Source organism: Elephantulus edwardii, unplaced genomic scaffold (genome assembly GCF_000299155.1).
Source record: "Elephantulus edwardii isolate Elephantulus edwardi_28Jun2011 unplaced genomic scaffold, EleEdw1.0 scaffold00046, whole genome shotgun sequence".
NCBI lineage: Eukaryota > Metazoa > Chordata > Mammalia > Macroscelidea > Macroscelididae > Elephantulus > Elephantulus edwardii.
Window position 1 is genome coordinate 1230577 of NW_006399796.1, and position 7761 is coordinate 1238337.

The following is a 7761-nucleotide window of genomic DNA, read 5'->3' on the forward strand; positions in this document are numbered from 1 at the left end:
ATTTTTTTTCTTCTTAAAGTTTGACAGCATAACCCCAGGTCATGCTTGGAAAAAACCTAAGAGAAATAAGTCCCACCTTCCCTCACTTCTGCTAGGTTAAAGAACATGGTCTCTTTGTTGTTAGGATGTCTACTTCTCAGATAAAGCCCTTCCCCCAGGTTCAGCCTGGTCAACTCCTAATGGAAAGCTGAGTGGGCAAAAAATAGGACATTCCAAGAATACTGCAGAAACTGACCTGACCTGACACTACACCTGCAAGGTGAGAAAAAGGTGCCAGCAGAATACTTCACAACCAAGATTTCTTTTTGTGATTTACTGAACCCATCAATAACCTCTCTATATAAATCTCCCACTAACAGCAAGAGTTATGACTTCTAATTTGAGAGCTCAGCCCACCTATGCTCAAGTAAAAAGAAACTAGCTTTTTGTTTCACATGGAAGCCTTGTCTGGTTGATTTGAGTACTCTGGGTTTAATCCAGACTCACCCCTTTTTGTCTGAAGAATACTGAATATCCCATGGACAGATCTGTCTTGGGAAAAGTACAGCCAGATGACTTCTTGGAGGCAAGGATGGCAAAGTTGCATCTATCATACTTTGGACATTTTGCCAGGAAGGCTATTCCTTGCAAAGGGATGTTATGCTTAGAAACATGGGAGATCAGCAAAAGAGAGGAAGACCCTCAACGAAATGGCTTGACAAGATGACTATAGCAATGAGATCAAGTGTATCAGAGATGATGAACATGGCACAGGATAGGGCAGGATTCCAATCTATTGCTCAATGGGTCACTATGAGTTATACTCGACTCAGTGGTACCTAACAACAATAACGTACACATGGGCTTTGACTAATAGAATACACAGAATTCAGATTGACTATTTCTGTGGCAAGAGATGGTGGAGAAAGGCAATATCAACAGTCAAACCAAGGCCTTTCCTATATCCCCACTGTAAATTTTTACCTCCTCCTCTGATCTACATTCCCAATATGATTTGAATCCTGTTAGTTAACAGATACATGCTATTAGGACAGAAACCTCTCCTCATTATATATCACTTATTTAGTTTATGTTGCAATGAAGGCATTGACAAAAAAAAAATAAGGTCCCAAGAATCGATAGAATATCAATTGACGTGTTTCAAATGACAGATTCAGCTCACCAGTCTACACCAGGAAGTTTGGAGGACAGCTGCTTAACCTCCTAATTGAAAGAGATTCATATTTGTTCCCATTCTCAAGAAAAGTAATGCATCAGAATGTGCAAATTGTTGAATATCATTAATATCACATGCAAGAAAAACTCTACTAAATATCATTCAAAAACAGCTAGAAGAGTATATAGAGATAAAACTGCCAGAACTTTAAGCTAGATTTGGAAGAGGCCATGACACCAGGGGTATCATTGCTGATGTCAGATAGATCCTGGATGAAAGCAAAAAATACCAAAACAATGTCTATTTGTGCTTTTCTGACTATGCAAAGGCATTTGACTGTGTGGACCATAACAAATTATGGCTAACATTGAGAAGAATGGGAATCCCAGGACATGTAATTTTTCTCATGGGAAATCTATAGCTAGACCAAGAAATTGTTGTGTGAATGGAACAAGGGAACACTATATGGTTTAAAATGGAAAAAAAAAGGTGTGCATCAGAGTTGTAATCTTTCTCCATATCTATTCAATCTGGATGCTGAGCAAATTATTTGAGAAGCTGAACTCTAAGAAGGAGGCTGTGACATCAGGATTGGAGGAAAACTCATCAATAACCTTCGTTATGCAAATGACATAACCTTTCTTACTGCAAGTTAGTAGTCCTTGAAACACCTACTTGAGAAGAGCAAGCACTGTAGCCTTCAATATGGATTGTATCTCAACATCAAGGAAACAAAAATTTTTCACCATTGGACCTATTAGTAACAAACAATGATATTAGTTTGAGGAATAAGATGCGCTTGATTCATACCTTAGTCTTTTTAATCACTTGCTATGAATCTGAGAGATGGACAATGAAATAAGGATGACAGAAGAAAAAGAGATTATTTTGAACTGTAGTGTTGGAGAAGAGTACTGAATATCACATACACTGCCAAAAGAACAGATATGTCTTGGAGAAAGTGCAGCCAAAGTGTTCCTTAGAGGCAAAGATGATGAAGCTTCTTCTCACATACTTTGGGCATGTTGCAAGGAGAAGGAATTACTTGGAGAAGAACATCATGCTTGGAAGAGTGGGGGGTGGGGACCAGTGAAAGAGACGAATACCCTCAACTAGGTGGATTGACGCAACGACTGCAACTGTGGGCTGAAGTGTGTCAGAGACTGTGAGGATGGCACACGATAGGACAGAGTTCAGATCTGTTATTCATAGGGCCACTATGAGTCATACCCAGCTTGATGGAACCCAACAATAACAACAACAACAACAACAACAACATACTAATTTTTTTGTATTTTAAGTTTCTTAAATGAAAATGGGGATAGTATCTAATTTATAAGAGACTGTGCGGTCAAATCTTTTTATTTTTTCCAAAGCATCAAGGCAGTGCATAGAACAAAATAAACTACATAAGTTTTTTCTTTGCAATTAGAACTATCAGGATTTATTTATATAATTATATGTCATCTCTCTTCTTCCTCAGAAAAGTTAAGACTCGTAAGTGCAGAGTTCTTGTCCACTTTGTTCTGACCACCATTCTTGGCTTACAGCAGCCCCTAATGAAGGATGTATGTATGAAAGCTAGGATCTTACCTTCCACACAGAGATCTATGTCTGCAAGGAAAACCTTCAAATTGAAAATAGGTATGATACAGTGTGTTACATGTTACTCTGTTAACTAAACAGTCTGTGGTTCGATTCCACCAGCTTCTGTGAGAGAGAAAGACGGGCCATCTCCCTCCACAAAGATTTATAGCCTCTGAGACAACATTTGTTGTAGAGGTTGCTATGAATAGGACTCAATTTGACAAAAGAGGGTTTTGGGTTTTTTTCCTTTTTTGCCCGCAAAAGCTTTTTCACTTTTATACACTGGCAATTGCTAGGTTCTGTTCTTGCTGTTTGGTTGTTTTTTTTTTTAAAAAACCACTGGAATTGATGTAGTTTTTTTTTTTTCTAATACTAGTAAATTGAGATCAACCCAACTGCTATTATTTCATGTCTTGCTTTTCCAAAGACCAGAGAATACATAAGACCATTTAACAGCAGTCACATGTTCACAGTATTTAGAAAAACACTAGCAGAACTTATCACAAGCAACCCAGATCCCAGCACAATCCAGATCTATATGGCAGTTTCCAGCTAATTGAGAGTTAGCTGAGAGATGGAGAGAAGAGAGGGCAGACTTGTTAGAAATTCTGACTTGCAGAATGAGAACTGTCAGTGGGAAGAAAATAGAGAAAGGTTATTGTTGTTAGGCCAGCTTGTAATAGATGATGTGGTCTGCCTGATATCTTCAGAGACTCTCCTTTTCCTTTCCTGGGCCTTGAATTGAAAAGTTGGAGTGGTAAACAGACAGAAACACCAGGCAAATTTTGACTCTGAGGAGACACTTCCTTTCAGGTGACCTTGAATCAGCATAGAGTGATTAAAGCAGAATTGCAAAGGCCTTGGTGGTTTAAGTGGAGAGTGAGCAGAAGAGCCTACTCTTGTCTTTCTTGGCAAAGAAGGGATATATGTGTATATATCTATATTATTTATTTATTTAATTTTTTTAAAAAGAAATTGACCTGAAATAATTTTAGGTTCACTTGTTGTTGTTAGGTGCCGTTGAGTTGACCATAGCTTCATAGCTACCCTATCAACAACAGCTCTGAACCTTGTCCTATTCTACTCCATCTTCACCATCTCTGATATGCTGGAACCGATTGTGACAGTCACTGCTTCAGTCGACCTTGTTGAAAGTCTTCTTCTCTTCCTTGGACTCTCTACCTTTCCTAGCATGATGTCTTTGACCAAGCACTCACTGGCCTGATGACAAGTCCAAATTATGTGACATGAAGTTTCACCATCTTTGCCTCTAAGGAGTATCCTGATTGCATTTCCTCCAAGACAGAATTGCTCTTTAGTCAGTTTCCTAGCCTAGACTTTTAGACTTAAGCAAAGTGGGAGAAATCCTTCCTTCACCTTAGAGGAACCAAGGTAACTTTAACTTGGCAAGTTCAATCTCCTTCCCAGCTTCTCTCACAAGAATGGGGACTTGAGGTATAATCTTTAGAAAAAGCAATATGTTATATTTCAATGAGCAATATATTTAATATATATTACATAGTGCCTTCAGGATTGCAGCACAGCTTCTTGCCACTAGGCCACCAGTGCTTCCCAGAAAAGACTAGAAGAGACTGGATCAACACTGAAGTGCTGGCATGTGTTTATGATAGTGTACACAGAAAACCCCAAAGACTTTAAATAAGCTTTAGAGTTAGTAGACCAATTTAGTAAAGTGGTCGTATATAAGATCAACTTAAAAAAAAGAAAAAAAAAATCAGTGGGATTCCTCTATAGTAACAAAGAGACTCAGGGAAGGAAACCAAGAAAGCAATACCATTTACAATAGCCAACCACAAATTGAGATACTTGGGAGTGAACCTAACTAGAGATACAAGAGATATATTCAAAGAAAATGACAGAATGTTTCTGCAAGAAACATTCAAAGACATAAAGAAATGGATAGGAAGACTCAATATTGTGAAAATGACAATCCTACTAAAAGCAATCTACATGTTCAATGCAATAACAACACAGAAAACAAATTATTTTTTCATGGAGGTCAAAAGGAAAATTGTCAAGTTTATTTGGAGAAAAAAGAGACCCCAGATATGCAAAGCACTTTTGAGAAACAAAAATGAAGTGGAAGGCATAGCACTCCCTGACCTCAAAACCTACTGTGCAATGGTAGTAACCAAAATAGCATGGTACTGGTACAATGACAGGCACAGAGACCAACGGAACAGAACTGACAACCCAGAAATGGACCCAACTACTGCAGTCAACTGATATTCGACAAAGAAATAAAACCTATCAAATGGGGAATGACAACCTGTTCAACAAATGGCACTGGCAAAACTGGACTGCTAACTGCAGAAAGCTGAAACAGGATGCACTTCTCACACCATACACAAAAATCAACTCAAGATGGATCAGAGTCTTGGGAGTAAAGCCCCAAATCACAAAGTTAATCAAAGACAAACTGGCATCAAGCTTAGACAGTCTAGTTTAGTATAAAGAGACTACCAATACAGCCAGAAATGCACAATCTGAAGAGAGTAAAATTGATGAATGGTACCTGCTAAAGATTAGATCCCTGTGTGAGCCAAAACTTTTTTCCAACAGAGTGAAAAGAAAATCTATGGATTGAGGGAAAAAACCAATATTTGGCAATATCATTTCAGAAAAGGGTCTCATATCCAAAGTTTACAGAATCCTACAGAAAAAGATTGATGACACAATTACAAAAAGGGCAAAAAACATGGAAGGAATTTTCACAGAGGAAGATATTTGGATGGCAAACAGACACATGAATAAATGCTCCAAAACACTGACAACAAAAAAGATGCAAATCAAAACCACAATGAGATTATCGTCTCACTCCTGCAGCAGTGACAAAATTTAATAGCACAGCAAGTAATACATGTTGGAGAGGATGTGGCGATTTAGGAACTCTTATACATTGGTGGGACTGAAAAATGGTACAACCACTGGAAGGCAATTTGATGTTTCTTTAAAACGCTGAACTTAGAAATTCCATATGACCCAGATATTCCCCTGCTTGGAATATATCCTGAGAAAATGAGAACTGAGGCACAAACAGAAACTTGTACATCAATGTTCATAGCAATGTTATTCACCATTGCAAGAACATGGAAACAGCTCAAATGTCGAACTATAGCCAAATGGATTGAGAAATTATGGTTTATTCACATAATGGAATACTATGCAGCACGCAGGAGCAATGATTTTGTAAATCACTACTGGGAAGAACCGGAGAGCATTATGCTAAGTGAACTAACTCAGTCCCATAAGGACAAATACTGTATAACACCATTATTGTAGAACATGCATAGAGATCCAAGAGGGGGAGGATGGGAGCAGAGGAGTGAGAATGGGTGGGGGTGTAGGATAGAGGACTGGGGTGGTTAATCATAGGGTCACACAATTTGATGGGTGGAGGGTGGGGTGTGTAAAGGAAACGGGAAAGATCCAGTGTGAAAAACAATGTAAATGAACTTCATTAGTAAGCCAGTATAAAATAAAAATTTTATTTAAATAAATATAATAATAAAAGAAAGAAACCAAAACATGTGCTCTATTGGGGAAATTGCTATTAACAACCTCTCCAAAGTGCAACAATGTCAATGAAAAGACTAAAGGGCACCTGATTCAAGCCTGTTCAATTACTTTTAAAGTCTTTAGTCTTTTCAATTACTTTCTTTGAATCTGAAAGTCAGACGATGAATAATGACAGAAGAATCAAAACAAAGCCTTTGAGTTGTGATGTAGAAAAGAGTTTTGACTATCATGTGTATTGTCAAAAGAGTAAACAAATATGTCTTTGTAGAAGTGCAACCGAGGTTAGAGATGGTGACACTTCACCTCACATATTTGAGCATGTTGTCAGAAGGTACCAGTCCTTGGAAAAGGACATCATGTTGAGAAAGGTGAAGGGTCAGAGAAAGAGAGAAAAGACCCCCTGCCCCCTCCCTGCCAAGATGAATTGACAGAGTGGCTGTAACAATGGGCTTAAGTATATCAGTGACAGTGAAGATGGAACAAAGCAAGGTTCAGATCTGTCACAGTCGACTCGATGGCACCTAACAAGAAGTAGCTTTCACTTTCATCAGTTTAAGGAAGAACAGGTAAGAATGCATTTACTTTTCTGAAAGGCAAAATAATCTTTATTTCAGACTCCTTAACCTCGTCATCTTTCTCTTTTTCTCCCTCTGTCCCAGTCTTCCTTACATAAGAACAAAGAGAGATATCAAGGTAACAATGCCAGAAGGAAACACAATCTGCCATAGCAGAGCTTTGCAAGGGAGGCATTACACAACTTGCTTGGCTTCTAGGTGCAATCTAGCTGGAGGAAATTTGGCCCTGCCTGGGTTCCTCAAGTGGTAGTAGAGGCATGTTAAACAAAGATCAGCGACTTTCTTTTACACAAGATTCCCACATGGCGGTGCGGACGGCTCCCTTTTACATCTGGATTCAAGGCTGCCTTCAGAATACCTGTGCACCAGGCGACTGGGTTTTCCACATGGCCAATAAGAGGAGAAGATGGCCATTGGGCCAAGCCTGGGAAAGCATCACTGGTGGGCAGCATGTGAGGTGTGGTGGCAACAAAGAGGCACCACCCTTGGGGTCTGGGACTCTGTGTCAAGGGGCAGGGCTTCCTCACCTGACGTCCTGCCAGATCTTGGGAGGATCAGGGGATGAGGACAGCTTTGGGGTGGAGTGAGGTTCTGGGCAGAGAGTTCTTATGTTGGGGATTTGAGCCCCCTCTAGCATTCTCTGGTTTCATTGAGAAGCAGGATTCAGGAATCAAACTCTATGAAGTGATGTGAGGGTCAAACAGCACAAGGCAGATGGCGGCAAATGGCAGACAGCAAGGTGCAGCCAGTGAAAGGACATGCTCTTTGAAGATTTGTTGTTGCTGCTGTATACCAGTGACAGACTGACCCATAGCTGAGCCTCCGGTGGGTTTTCAGAAGCAGTTAATCACAAGGAAGACGTTTGCCCATCCTTCTCCCACACTTTGGAGATCTAGGCTTCAA

The 7761-nt window shown here is 39.5% G+C and overlaps 1 pseudogene; it reads right to left on the minus strand.

Moving 5' to 3' along the window:
* The window catches only part of LOC102863215, a 37853-nt pseudogene extending 30691 nt beyond the window's left edge, over positions 1-7162 (minus strand).
* Between the last annotated feature and the right edge of the window lie 599 nt (positions 7163-7761).